This window comes from Lissotriton helveticus, chromosome 7, assembly GCF_964261635.1.
Source record: "Lissotriton helveticus chromosome 7, aLisHel1.1, whole genome shotgun sequence".
Taxonomy (NCBI): domain Eukaryota; kingdom Metazoa; phylum Chordata; class Amphibia; order Caudata; family Salamandridae; genus Lissotriton; species Lissotriton helveticus.
The window spans coordinates 591,078,711-591,094,889 of NC_136068.1; the positions used below are offsets into that span (position 1 = coordinate 591,078,711).

Here is a 16,179-nt window from a genome sequence, read left to right on the forward strand (position 1 = left end):
TAGATCTAGGTGAAAAAACGTACATTTGTTCTCACCCTCCTCAATTACTCACATGCATTTTCTACGGGCTTCTGGCATGCCCTTAGCTGGCCCGCTTGCATTCAAACTCTTCGGAATCCGATGGTGTTGCTGTTACAGGGGAGGCGGTTGATACGATCTTGTGGTCTAAAATTTATATTTTACCCATTTACAGGGTAGGGAAGAATTTTCATAATCATGAATTTGTCTTTGTAGCAATTGCAGTCTGCCAAATTAAGACATTCTGTCTGTGAGCTCTGGGGCTTTGGAAACCTAGAAGACACAGAGAGGGAGTCTCAGAGAGGGAGCTTGGGACATCTTCTGGCTCTGAAACAGGTCCCCTTGGTATCATTATTTCAAGTGAATCCTGCCACCCTGATACATAGATTGGAACAAAGACACAAGCTGCGCCTTTGGTGCACATGAAACATAGTCAAGCCAGTTTAGCTAAAAAAACGTAACTACAGTTCAGATAACAAAGGGAAATGAACATTTCATTATATTTAATGTTTAAGCACTTGTAGTCAAGAGTTGATCTTTGTTCTCGTAGTCCCTATAGATTCTCTCGTGCAATTATTTATTAATAAAATACTCCCTAGTTGGTTATGTAATACGTTTTAGGCAATATTATCCGTTCATTTTCTAGCTTTTCTATTGTAATCTAAAATTAAAAGCCAATTTTATCTTTCAGCTAAGTTGTTGACTTTTGTTTCGTGTTTACACATGGGTATTTCTAGACTGCATTAAAATTAAATCTAACTCAGGCGTGCCCTGGATAGTCATTGAGATGCCCTGGTTGATGTGCCTGAGTTCCACTCATTGGAGGCACAGGTAATGATGACACACACTGAAAATAAGGGTTACTCCTGGGTATACAGCCAATGTTATTAACTCCCCAGATCCCTTTTAGACCCTGCAGGAAAAATGGGAGAGAGACCTGGGAACTCATGAGGAGGAGGATTGGGTTGAGGCTAAGATGACACTGCATGTCCTGGCCATATCAGAACAGCTTTGATTAATTCAATGTAAGAACCTGCACTGGGAATATTTTCACACCACTAGGTTGTGGTAGATGGGTAGGGCGCCCTCCCTTGCTTGTTGTGGGAGTACATGGGGCACGTTTCTGCACACCGTACGGGATTGTCCTCTTACATCTCACTATTGGGCCACAACACACGAGTGCATGGTGGGCCATGCTCTCCCCGTGGATCACAAAGTTGTGTTGTTGAAGATAATAGATAGGTGGAATGGTGATTTAAGCTGCAAGACTCTTGTGCGGCTTAGTTTTGTTGATGGTCAAATGAGACATTGAAAGAAAATGGAGAAGCGTCAACCCCCACCCCCTCCCTCAAAGAGTGGTGTAGGGGGATGGACCGATGCGCACAAGCCCAGGAGAGTGTCTACAGGGCTTGTGGCTGCCACACTAAATATTTGAAAATATGGTTGAGATGGAGGCAGTCGGGGGAGGGAATCTGATGGCCTTTTATGAGGAGAATCACCTGTGTGATGGTGGCGCTCCTCTGGAAGCTTGTTTTGGGTCTTCTGCTGTTTGGCAACATGAGAGGGGTATGGTTGTGTGCTCTTTTACTAGACCATTTGATCTCTACTTTCTCATTGTCAAGGGTCACTGTTGTCTGCGGTTTGTTGTTAAAGTGTTTGAAAAATGTAAATAAATAAAAAGAAACTACCAAAACCAGATTTTGGTTGTAGTGGAATAAGTTATTAAATAAACACATAATTTGGTTAACGATGGCTGTCATATATATACATCTATATTTTAATGCCAGTGAAAATAAATGCATGTGGGCCGCACAGACAGACCAGAAAAGAAAAGGACTGCAAAACACCCAAGCAAGTATCAAATATATTCTATAGAGGTACACAATCAAATGTTCACTCAGACTCTCTAGAATTCTGCTTTAGTGAGATTGATAGCTTTCTCCAAATAAAGAGGGAACTAAAGTGTGCAGTAATGTTATGCCGGAAGACATCTAAATCGATGTATTAATTAAGATTTTTTTTTATTACCCAAAAAAACATATGCATGCTTTTCATGGAAAATACCAACATTGATACCTAGTAGCTTACAAAGAAATTACAAACAAAAAATATTGCAATGTATGTAGGACATCAAGGGTGTGGTAATGGAAACCCCTCAAAGTTCTGGAGAAAATGCTACATCCGGATGAGATCCCGCCATTGGAATTACCTCCACCATAGGGATAAATTATACATACAATTTATACTACCAATGTATTTTTTTCAGATTATAGTTTTTTTGCCATTGTTTCACTTTGCTTGACTATATCTCGCAAGCACTGCTAGTATGAAATCAGCAGTAATTGTTGACGGAGTAAATTGAAATTTTCACGAGATGATCTAACAAGATAAATTTAGAGCCAGTAACAATCATTTTGTTACAAATGACATCACAGCTGATAGCTAAAAAGAAAGAAGGCATGATTTCAGGAAATATTTATTGTATAAGGTAGGCGCTAGGGGGCGCACAGCGGAATGGCTGCTTGAACAGGCAGCTCCGCCGGGCGGATCAGACAAACGCGCTGTAAGGTTGTTAAAGCATAACCTTTACCAAATTGAAGCATGCGGAGGTGAATGGGAACTTCGAGTACACAATCAGAGCAAGTTTAGAGGCTGCTGCGGGCTCCCTTTTCGACTGAATCAGCTCCGGTAAGCGAACAGGAGACCAGCGATGTCATGGCGTCGGGCCGCCCAGCTCGGTGCTGAGTTATGTGCGTTCGCTGTAAGCCGCCTGCCTGTATGAACCACATCGCCGGCCGTGTCCGACAACAAGAAGAAATAGGTGAGCGGCCCCAGCGTGGCGACCTGTACTATACGCCTAAGAGGGGAGACTGACCCGGCAGGTATCCAGGGTGCAAGATGGCGGCACTGATAATGCTACAATGGCGGTTCTCACGGGCGCCTGCAGCCGTGGCGAAGTCGCACATGCCACGGTACGGCTCCTGTGACTACTAGTGTTTATAAAGTGCATCGGCAAAATCTCCCACGCGACTCTGCCACATTTATGACTTTTGGCTCCGTGATTGTGCCATGGTGAGGTGCGCTCGCAAGATGGCGGCGCCCATACATCACGCAACGCTCCGGCTGTAGGCTGCAGTCTTGTGCACTGTCTCAACTGCATCGGTATTATGGGAACCGAACTGATATGTTCAGCTGACCCCTGAGGACTTGTGTGAATGTCCCGTTGGGCTCGCGCTCCCGATTTGCCGGCACTACCAATATCGTGCCTCTGCCCCTCCCTCCCCAACGCTTGCATGGGAGTCGATTACCACGAGTCCTGATCAGACACTCACAGCATTCCTGGCACCAACCTGCCGCCCCTGCTTGCTATCCTGTGGCCCTATCACTACTTACAGGACCTGAACACTGCGAGATTGCCCACGATCTACTGGGGCGAGTGACCCACGCGAAGAGGGCTTTACTGCACCGGGTAGCGCGGACTGCCATTACGCACGTGGTGCGAGTTGAACTCACACACCCAAACCGAAGGTAACTTACAACTGTCCTACCTGCATCACCTACGCGCTTCATTGCGCCTCTGGACGGTGGAAATTGTTATTGCATTTCCTGAATACTCTCGGTGGGGGACTGGAGGCGACCGCCGTCGCTGCACGATCCCGCGCGCCTCACGAGACATCACAAGTGAAAACTAGTGCCGGTCATTGCTGTCCCACACTTGGTGCCCCACCTATATTCAGCAAATATGGGCAAGCCTGACAGACAACAATCCAAAATAAACTTTGAGACGCGCAAAACCCCAAAAGGGCAGGCAGAGCCGGTGGAAGAAGACACAGCATCAGGAAGCTCAGAAGAATGCAATATGGTGGACATTCTCAAGGCCATTAAAACCAACCTTCAAGACATTAACGGCAAGCTAGACAATTTGACAGGACGAATGGACAGAATGCATGCCAAAATAGAGCAACATGGGGAGAGGCTGGACGACGCGGAGAAACGAATATCCACGGTGGAAGATGACACGCATGCCACCACCACCAAATGCACGGGCATGGAGAAAGTCCTGGAAGTAATCAGAGTTAAGGCAGAGGAGTTGGAAGCGCGGTCGCGTCGCAACAACATACGCATCGCAGGCCAACACGGGACGCATGGAGCCATATGTCGAACAGTTATGCAAGGATGTCTTTGGAGAGGTTTCCATGTCTTCTATTTTCATAATTGAACGAGCACATAGGTCTTTGGCGCCCAAACCTCCGATAGGCGCAACTCCTCGGCCCATCATCGCTCGTGTCTTAAACTATAGAGATAGAGACACCATCCTACGACTCGCGAGGGAAAAAGGCGCCATCACCTACCAAGGTAATAAATTAGACTTTTACCTAGACCACACATACGCGGTGCAACAGGCAAGAAAAGAATTCAACACCGCCAAAGCCAAGCTTCGTGACCTGCAAATACCATATGCCATGCTCTATCCAGCACGTCTAAGAGTCACATGGGAGGAGAAACTGATCTTCCTGACAACCACCAAGGCAGCCATGGACTTCATTAAAAAGGTGGCGTCCAAGAGTAAAAAGGTGAACCACAGGGAGAACCCACCAGACTCGGAGTAAAGGTAAGGTGAAGAACTGCTAATTTGCAATGTGTGATATACATTTTATCGTCCACTGGATACCTTGCTGAATTACCTCCCCCCAGAATCAGCCGGACTAGCCTGCAGGTTTATGTACATTCAGCAACCACGGACAAATGGACAATACCTGATTGGGCTGAACTTATGAGACACATCGTCACGCCACTTTGGAGTCAGGGCACATGTAACGTTACCCTAGTACTGATACTATGAACCACAGGTGGCCTTGATCTGAGGAAAGAAGCAGAGACAGCCCGGTACAGCGAGTGCAGGGGGGTGGCTTGCACCTAGAATGAGGAGTTCCTCACACGGTCACAGTTGAAGACTTTGATGTAGATGGAGTCCCGGGAGCACCCTATCCATTTGCTAATGAGTTATTTGTTCAACTTACAACCTACACTCTGCATTTATATGCTATGATCTGCCCCAATCCTTTCAGTAGGGTGGTGGAAGTGTATCCACGGCGGACCTCCAAATGGGAGATCCCCACACAGTTATGGGTTCCGTAGCAGTTACTAGGGGTACATGGCTTCGGCAAAATTGGGTTGCTGAAGTGGGTGGGTATGGGGCAAGTTGGGGTTTTGTTAAACCGACAATACCAGAGCATTTGAGATGCATTGCTAATTCCCGAAGTGTGTATCGAATACAAGATAACCGTTCTCATCTGTATTTTGTCATAAGTCTTGCACCTGCAGATTTTCCGATGAGATGTGTACAGTTATATTTCGCACCACTGTTAAGTCATGGCTAGAAATAGTGATTTGAAACTGTTGACTTGGAACGTGCGGGGCATCGTTAATCCTAAGAAGACTAGACAGATCTTCGCAGGTTTAGATAGGCATCTCATAGACATTGCATTACTGCAAGAAACACATATAGCTCCAACTATGTGCAGGAAGATTGGGACGAGATGGGCTGAATCCTGTTATTCTTCCACATATTCGTCTTACTCCAGGGGGGTAATGACATTGGTCAGAAAAGGTGTTAACTACAAAATCAAAAGATCCATTTCAGACCCCAACGGTAGATATGTGATTGTATCTGGAATACTACGTGGGCAGCCCCTAACACTGGTAAATATATACGGCCCAAATGTGGACTCCCCTGAATTCTTCCAAGAGCTTTGGAATCATATGTTAGAATTCACTGACAAGAACATTATATGGGGAGGGGATTTCAATGTTGCATTGAATGACACACTAGATCGTTCTGCTACCTCCGTGGAACTACATAAACGAGCTAGGGGTAAGATACGAGACATAATGGATAATTTCCCATTACAAGATATCTGGAGAGTCAGGAATCCGGAAATGACTGCTGCCACTCACATAAATGCACTGTACAGTAGCTGGTCCAGGATAGACTACTGGTTGGGTTCTGATACTGTGTTGTTGTGGACAAAAAATCTCACTACACTACCTAGGACTATATCAGACCACAATCCGATCATATTACAGGTACAAATTCCGCATTACACGCCCCCACCATTTAGTTGGAGATTTAATGCCAAAGCACTTCTAGACCCCCTACATGCGGACAAAATCACTACAGCTATCACAGAATACTTCCAATTCAATGTGGCATCGGTCGAAGACCCAGGCATACTCTGGGAGGCTTTTAAGGTGACGCTGAGGGGTGTTTGTATTAGCACTACAGTGGGGATACTGCGAGACATCAGAGATCAGATAGAGAAATGTGAAGCTAAAATAAGAACACTTGTGTGATGTATTCCTATAGGTACTGTAACGATTCCCCTATTCCTGACCCTGGTTTGGTTAATAATCAACTAGCAGCCATCCAACGGTGCAGAAACCGTTATCTGATAAAGCCACACCACGGCACAGAAGCGCGTTATCTGATTAGGTCATAACGCATGCCATCTAATTAGACAAGCGATATTCCTCCAGCCCCTGAAAAGGCATACGGAGTTCTCAAAACAAATCAAACCTACAGCGACCTGGGAAATTCCCATAGCCATTGTTTTGATTTCACCGAGAACTTCAGTAAAGAATGTGCGAACGAACCCGTTCATATGACATCCTTATTGACGTATATATGTCCATCCTTACGTCAATCTCGGCACCTTTCAGGTATAAATATTACCGACATTGCCTTAACCACTTGGCTGCTAAGGTACCCCCCCTTCTTCCCATTGACTTTCCTTTGAAATCAATGGAAAGTCCATGACGAGTTACCCTTGTCATTAGCGCTGAAGGGGTTAAGCAAACACATGCGGTGGTGACGAGATTGGAGCAGCGAGACGTGCCGAGGAGCCCAGCAGAGAGCGAAGCCCACAGGCGCTGCCCCGCCTTCCTGACGCGCTGAGAACGAGACGCTGCCTTTCTCCTGCTGAGAAATCCAGCTCCGGCGCTTCCAAGCAGCCCTCGCAGGCAGCTGGAATATCAAGACCTGGGATAAGAGATACCAGCCCTCCACCATTCTAGATCTCAGGTACAGAACTGAATAACCCCTTGCAGAGAATTCTCGAATCAGTCCCTTGGCAAAGCAAACTTAACTTAAACTGCTACTTATCTACTCCCGCCCACGTATTAGGCTTAGGTCAGGTACACTGGGGTAGGCGTGGTTAGAAGCACCAGTTGAGTACGATTAGTCAAATGTATATATGTATGTATCTATTTTATCCATTTTAAAGTATCATATGGCTCAGAAACCATATCAATGCTTTTACAGTATTATTTTATAATTCTGTCTTTACTGTATGCACTTTACTTAACTATAAGTATTACAATAATAGCGATTCATTTCTCTTGTATGAGAAAGGAGATTGATCAATAAATAACATCTTTTTATTGAACACGCCCGTCTCTTCCTTTTCTCTACAATCTGGTGAAACTAAGAATGCACTGAACTGACTAAGTAAAATAAGTTGTCTTTTGTTTTCACACGACTCTAGAGATACACTCTTGATTAGGGGAGAGCAAAGTTGTCATGATCTATGGTTGTCAGAAACTAAATCCCTTCTTGTCTATCCAGGGAGGTTAAAATCCTCCTTGTCTATTCGAGAAAGTTTCTAGTGAACTCTGAGCTAGCTGGCAAACACAAAACTTTAAGTCTAATATCGTCGGTAGAAGACCTAGTTAACCTCTGCCCTAGGTCTATACTATTGAAGATATTATTCCAATGCGCAGAGCCTATTGGGATAATAGGAACTACACTACATGGCGCCCAACGGTTTGGATAGGCGATAAAACTAACGCAAGACATTAGAGTAACTCAGTCGTGCTTTTTCACACAGACCCCTTTTTTCCCATAATACTCCAAAGACGTCTGGAGTGGGTGAAAGGTCATATCCGCCAAACCTCGCAGGAGGAGACTCCTATGTATGGTTCTTGGTTTACTCAATGTTGAAGGATACACTGTTCCAAAATATTGTGCATCTAATCTTTATATTCCGTGGAAACCTGATCTGCAAACAAACAGAATAACCTTTCTGTCAGTAAAATGACAGAAAGTGAAGAAGAAAGGGAGACAGTTAGAATAGCAGCTGAACTCCTAGCAGCTGATAATACTCTGCAGGAAAATGACCCGGATATAATACTCATCCCGGTCAACATAAGAAAATCTATAACCTTAAAACTTATAGAAAATGGACTGACACCAAGAGGTGGTACAGTCATATTCGTAATTGAGGCACACGAATATCGGCAGACAGAGGTATTCTATTCAAGGATAAACTTTCCAGCAGCAAACGCTGTAACAAAGGACTTCCACTATTACAAAATAGAGGAACCTCCTAATGAGTACACTCCTTTCGAGGAGGTGGAAATACCACTCAAATTCCAAGAGCATCTGCTCTTGTTTAATGGCGCCCTAAAACATAATAATCACATCACCAGGCTCGGTCCACTAGGTAGACCAGGAGCAACGTGGCCGGTCCTAGCCGGATACACACCACATCCAGACATTGAAGAAATGCCTGCACCAGATCTTTTAGCACAGCTAAAACAATTAATAAAAATACATAGACAATTAGTCCGATATGTAATGCGGACTTCAACAGTACAACCAGCAATTAAAATTCCACAGCTGACCACTCATCAGGGGAACACAAAAAAAATTACACCACAGAACATACAGTCCTGTCTAGGTAAGGTACCCGCAAAACGGGAACAAATTCCTTTCTGGCTAGCACAAAAAATCACTCAAATAGAGGCGGTGTTTCCGGATACCACCCCTGTTGAGAAACATAGGATTCTGACTATCTGTCTTCCAATGGGAATCGCACCACATGTGGAGGACTGTGACACTTGGGGAACAGTCTTTGCTTCCGTTTACACAAAAACACATGGTGTACCATCCATGTCAGTAATACCAGATGTGCTAAAACAGATTCAAGATGAATACGGTCCAGAACCCGCTTTAACTCTCGGTATGAAATTACTGAAAGATTTCAAGCAGGTCTCGGCAATATTATTAGCCAACATAAAGGGAGAAGCAGCAAATGTGGCGATTCGCCAGAGGTTAAAAGAGACAAATATAGCAGACCAACCATTTGAGATTGCCAGAATCATAGAAAAATCCTATGAAGAACTAGGAAGAGATAGTTTGGGTGGAATACCAGTGAAACCCCAACTAGTTGAAAGTCCTGAAAAGGTATTTATTAAAAATAACTTAAACACTCAAAAAAAGAGCTGGGATGGAAATAAACAATCCAATCCTAAAGAAAAAAGATTCCAGTCCAGAGGTAGGTCTCCTCGGTGGAGAGAAAGATCTCCTGATCAAGGATGCAAGTCTCCCCAAAGGGAGCCCTCTGTGAAAAAATACAACCTTAGAAATAGGGATAATATAAAAAAACCTGATAGATATCAAGATATTGATACACGTCCCTCTCAATCTTTTCAGACTTCCTCGCAGAAATCGGAAAGAAGAGGACGATCAGACCACAGGGAAGAGCACGTCAAGTCCAAAGACAAAGAACCTGCTCATCTGAATAAAAAATTACAATTTCCAAAAAAGAAGGTAGCCAGTATTAAAGTAATCAACAATGCCGAGAATACTGAGGACACAGCTGAAAAACGGAGAATGGGCTCAGACAATGTTAGACAGCGCAGCAGAAGTGAGCATAGCTCGCAAAGTCCTTATGAATCATCTGGAGACAGTGGACATGAATGAATACATTCAGGTGGAAACTGCAGATACCAGAGTTAGCAAACCTCATAAAATATATGAAATAACATTGCGTATAGAGGGGGATAAGACTAGAAAAATAAGGGGCCTATTTTGGGATAATCTCTCCAAGGGCTATGCCATCCTTCTAGCGGAACGAGACTGGCCTCCAGAGTTTGTCAGGGAGTGCCCACATGGCAAAGAAATAATTATGCCTGCCTTCTCAAACCATATTCCAATTCATAAAAAATATACACTTGCAAGAAAGTGGGCAGTAGCTCAAGCCCCTGCCTTATATAAAAATCATGTGGGATGGGATGAGGACTCTCCTCCTCACAAGATCCAGTTAAAATCACAACCTACTGCACAGAGGCAGTACCCGATTAAGCAAGAAGCTAAAAAACAGGTAAAAGAGATCCTAGATCAACTTGAATACCAGGGGGTGATTGAAACTTGCACCTCACAAATGAACAACCCTTTGTTTCCTGTCTCCAAGCCAGACAATTCATATCGTCTTGTTTTGGACTACAGACACCTTAACTCATGTTGCAAAACATTTGCAGTACAAAACTCGCATAGTGCTGCACTAATGAATAACATAGTGCGCAAAAAATACAAAACCACATTAGACATTTCTAATGGATTCTTTTGTCAAAATATAGCACCAGAGAGCAGATATTTGACGGCGTTCTCAATAAATGGCACGCAAAAAAATTTCTGTTGTTTGCCCCAGGGGTTCAAGAACAGCCCAGGATTATTCTCAGCGAGAGTAACAGAATTACTACAAACATATGATGACGAGGCATTATCTTATGTCGATGACATCTATCTAACAGATGATGACTTGGATACTCACTTGAAAAGAGTGAGCACCATAATACTTGGGTTCGCAGCAGAGGGTTACAAATTCAACTTTAAAAAGTCAAGGATTGCCCATCTAACAGTCCTGTTTTTAGGATATGAACTATCAAGTGAAGGCAAAAGCCTGGCTGACAATTTCCTAGAGAAATGTGCTGTAATCCAAGCCCCTAGAACACTGAAAAACTTACAATCAATTCTAGGCTTCCTAAATTTCGGAAGAACTTACATTATAAATTATGCAGAGAGAATTAAACCTCTCTATGATCTAATAAATCCAGATTTTAAAAGGATCAATTGGACTCAAAAACACACAGAAATTTTGAGATCTTTACAAACAGATATGTTAGTTAAAACAAAATTACAAACACGTGACAATACACGCAACCTTGTGATTCGAGTCATCCCAGGAAGATGCGGATTCACATACCTGACCTCTAATGAGGGAGAGAAGGTACCAATAACATACAAATCACATTTGTACACAGAAGCTGAAAAAAGGTTCAGCATTAAGGAAAGCATTGTTCAGGCGGTTCAAACAGCTGTAGCAAAAGAGAAATACCAAGCAGACGGTAGACAGGTTACAGTCAGAACAGCAGAATCAGCTTTTGAGACATTAACAACACCATGTAATTTACCGACAACTGCACTGAATCCAGAATGGATACAATGGGTAAATTCTGTTGCTACAGACAAAGTAAAATACTATTTTGACCCGGAAATGAAAGAATTAAAATATCTAGAATATAAGAGAGAATACCCTCTGCCAATCGACATTCTGCCTTTACGACAGTACGCCTGTGTAATATATAGAGACGGTCATGCTCAACCCTCAGTTTGGGGAGAGCTGGCTTACAACGCAACATGCGAAATTGTAAAAGAAGTGTGGCGCGGAGGTAAATTAAGACCTCTACTTACAAAAACACACTCAGTGGAAAATAATTCAGAACAACAAACTGAAATTATAGCGTTAAAAATGGCGCTAGATAATGCCGATCGCGAATTCCCGACACTTATAGTGTGCGATTCGGATTACTGTATCAAATCATACAATAACGACTTACAGAAATGGATTAAAAACGGTTACAAAGATGACACAGGTGCAACAATAAAGCAAAAAGTGCTCTGGGAACAAGTAGTTCTTTTACAGAAAGAACTACCAAAAACTCACGTGATACATTCACTGAGTCATCAGCGTGATGGCGTTCACGTTGCAGGGAATTCATTGGCTGAGACAGCCACAGCGGTAGCAAGTAAATCGGCTTCCGTAGCTACTAAAAAGCGTGCAGTAAAATACATTGACGGTGAAACTGTGCTGGCGGTGAGAACGTCATCAAAAGGCGACTGCTCAGCGCTACCGATCAATTATCCACTCAATTATACATACATAATCGATGCAAACTCAGTCCCTTTTGCTCGAGTCCCTGGAGTGGGGGATAGAGTAATTCCAAACACGGACAGGAGAAGCTTGTTAATAGCGGACGCACATATGGGTGAGGGTCTCAGACACCTTAAGCAAAAAGATTCTCTGGAAGAATTACAATCAGTGTACTGGTGGCCAGGCATGAGCCTGCATCATCACATTTTTGTAAAAAACTGCCCAAACTGTAACAGAGATCGCAGTGGCGAGCGAGGAGGACTATTGCCATGGCATTTCGCTCCAGATAAACAACAACAATAAGAAAGTACCCATCATGAAAAAAGCGTCATATTAACATAAAAAGACTAAATTTTCACTTATAATGTAGACCCCAGCGCTTGGCTGACGTCTGGACTGTTATAAAAAGATTTGCGAGTCTATAATGGCATATACGCTAGGAGCATGCTACTTTTTGACTAATGTATTCCCTTTAGCCGTCAAGCTTATGGGGAAGCATGGCCTAATGAGCATTGCATAGCGGGATTCTTCTCACTTCCTTCCTGAGGGATACGGGATGGTGTAAAGAAAAAACCAAGACATAAAGCAATCTATAACGGGAAAGGTATTAGGTTCGGGAGCTGGGTGGGTCAAACATTTAATAAGTGTCCAACGTAGTCTAAATAACCTGCCAAGGAATTCTCTGAAAGGGTTCAGTCCGTACGAACTATTGTTCGGGACTAGAATGATGATCCAAGATCTTGATAGTCAGACTTCAGTGGTTAAAGACAAAAGCTTTGATATCAAAGATCGTTTGGCTATTTTGCAGGACTTAAATGAAACAAGAAAAGACCTGAGCAACATAAAGTTGAAACAACAGCCAACAACCACTGGAGAGAAACCACCTGTCCCAGCAAGGCCTGTCTGGATTCCAAAAGTCGGGGATCTAGTCAGAGAAAAGATCGCGGTAAAGAAGGAATTTGGGCCTTCTTACAGAAAAGCAGTTCCTGTCTTGTCTGTCAACGGGACAAGATCAGTAGTACTACCGCCCCTTGCTGGTAAAAAGGAGAACCGAGTTGTATCCATCGACCTGGTTAAACCACAATCATGTGGCCGATAACAAACAGTAGGCCAAGTGGACTCCCAAGAAGTAGCAGAACACCAATGTTTGCTACAAATACAGAGGTTCAAACTGAAAGACTGATCACATTTGGAAAATGTACAGAGAAACAACAAAGACTATGCAACAAAGCAATGGAACTTGAACCTCTTAAAACCCAAATTAAAGCTTTTCATCAAGAAACAACAACCTATGATGATGTAACTACAGACTTTGCTAATGAAAGAAAGCAAAATCCAAAAGCAATTGGAACAATTGACAGAACAGCATCCGGCTACTTCATCAACTTCGATGATTCATCTGAAGATCTGAGTGAACCTAAGAAACAGCCATCAACAAAAACTTTTATAGACAAAGCTAAGGTACTTTTTCAACAACTGAAAGAAACCTATCTGATTTCTCCATGGATTGAATTTTGGGTGGCCCTAGGTGCATTTATCCTCCTTCTTTGGCTCATCATGGTACTATGCTTGGGACATTTCATTGAAGGAAAATATGCTCAAATGGACACAGCAAGCCAGAAAATCAACTTAGTCCTTAAACCACACACATCTTCACACATCGAGAAAAGAGAACTTTCTTCAGTGAACTTCACAGCCAATCCTATACCAGGCGGTGTAGCATGGGACAAAACTGATTATGAAATCTATGGTCCGGTTGAAATCCTGAAGTATCCACACCAATTCAAAATCTCATTGAGTGACTTTGTAAAACCAAGCACATTTGCTGATGATTGGGACTTTGAAAGTATTAATGATATGATGTCTGATCTTGTGATGTCTGCTAAATTTACAGAACATGATTATTTGCAGGGTTCGTCTAATTATGATCAGATGTTCTGCTACAACCACTATGGTAACCATTATCTACATAAATCTGCACAACCTAGAAATGTTTTAAATTATAACCAATGGGAACATTGTGCTACTCCTCCAAAAGATAGCTCGAAAACATTTTATGATAAATATTCATACTTTTCGGGGTTTAACACAAGTAATGCAGAAACATTTTATTTCAAATTGTCAAATAAGACAGGTATGAAAACCATGCTTACAAACACAAAATTGATATATTCCGATTCATTTTTTGAGCAAATGAATACATTTGGGTTTGATTTCTGGAACAATAATATTGAAGCAAAAACTGTTTGGGGTACAAGAGATTGGCAAGTACAAGGTATAGAATCATTGTTTAGAGCCTGCATGATCCCAGAACAAATTATATTCTTGAATGACACTATTCAACAAACTACCTGTCTTGGCTTAGCCAAAATCAAAGATTTGAACAAACCGTCTATTCCAAAACCAACAGGGAACAGTAATAGCTCTATAGATGTTGAGATAGACGTAAACCATATAGTAAACCAAAACAACACATCCTGAATGGAAAAATGGTTGATCTGGCCCACAGATACAAATAACTGTCAAGACAGATTCCTGAACAAAATACAGGGGTTCACATTGACTAGGCCAGACCCTAGATATTCCCAGAGACAACATCCAGGGATAGTAACCACCTACAGCGTGGGCAAGCTCTGCCTTCAATGGCTACAAACGTCCACACTGGCTGAAATTAAGCAACACCTAACTTTACTTACAGAAGGTGCTGACTTGCGTGATTTCATTATGGGACCACGCAAACAGCGTCAAAAACGTTTCATAGCGGCCTCTATATATGCAGCTTAGAACGAAGTCTGGAAAGTAACTCAAATTGAGACAGCAGAAAAAATACGGGAAATTGACCGTATTAATTTGGAAAAATCACTTTCTGTGGTGGACAATGGGTTAATGACTCTGTCCTCCAGAATATATTCTCTGGACAGCATTGTGTCTTCAGCAATCGATATAATATCGCAAGACTTACTGATGTTACAACACGGTCAGTCCCAATTGCGTTCTATTGTACAGCTTGGCTGGACGTTACAAAATCTGCGTTCTGGCTATGTGCCTTGGCGTTTAATCAACACAACGTCATTATTTAATATCTTTAACCTTACTGATAAACAAATCAGTTTGGCGCAGAAGGGTGCTGACTATACAATTCTGAGCATTGAAAGACTTGAGAGATTACCATTGACAATGTCAGAACGACCTGTCATTGAATGGATAATACATGGAATAATAAATATTCCGATAACTACTTTCCAGTTTCAATTCTGCCAAAAATATATACAGGCAGGCCAGTATGAAAGGTTGGGTAAAGGGTACATTAAGTCAATATGGAACCTGTCCTATACACACGAATGTGTCAGTAATAAAGGCCAGAAAGTGTTTGTCAGTGGCAATAATTGTGCAAGATCACTAAGCGGTACACTTCTGTGTCAGGGTATTAGCTTGCATGGAGCCTGTGAAGGGACTTCAAATAACCTTTCATGTTACCAGCTAGGCACACCTGCAACACGAATAGAACCATTGTTTAGGAGACTCTCGAACGGGAGTTACATTCTAATAGTAGATCGCAGATGTTGTAGTTTGCTGCCCGGAAAACCTTATCTCATAACCGTGACTAGGAAGGTCATGTGCTGTGAACGAGTATTGTTCCCGAACGATTCTCCAGACAGGGAGGCAAGGTTATGGCCCGATTTGAAAATTGCTTCTATTCGAATAGATACTTTAAGCAGAATGAAGACTGTGCTCCTACAGACGCCGACCAGGCTAACGTCATCAAAAGAAACGTATGATCTCCAAGTTGCAAGGACAACAGCAGAGATTCATTCATTGTTATCAACTAATTCCCCCATACATTTCGCAGAAATACTGAACGAAATCTTAAATATTTCTGATACCAGTGGTGTCTTATGTGTATTTAAGACAGTGTTTTCGGGAGCTTTAACACCATTCAAAGCCATCCTGAGTATTTTTCCGGACTTTGTCCATTCAATTTTTGGCGGACTTCCTCTCCTTTTAGGACTAGTGGCAGGCTTCCTATTTTTGATCCTGTTATTTTGCTATGGCACACCATGTCACAGACAAAACACCTGCGACAAGGGAAGAAATGATCCTAGCCATTGGCTACCGGGACCGCATAACTAAAGTCCTTGGACTAGCACGGCTTCGGGACCTGAACATG

General features: G+C 42.7%; 1 protein-coding gene across 1 annotated transcript in view; it reads left to right on the forward strand.

The window, feature by feature from the left end:
- The window catches only part of SLC34A1 (solute carrier family 34 member 1), a 165,622-nt gene that overhangs the window by 20,747 nt on the left and 128,696 nt on the right, over positions 1 to 16,179 (forward strand). The window lies entirely within an intron of this gene.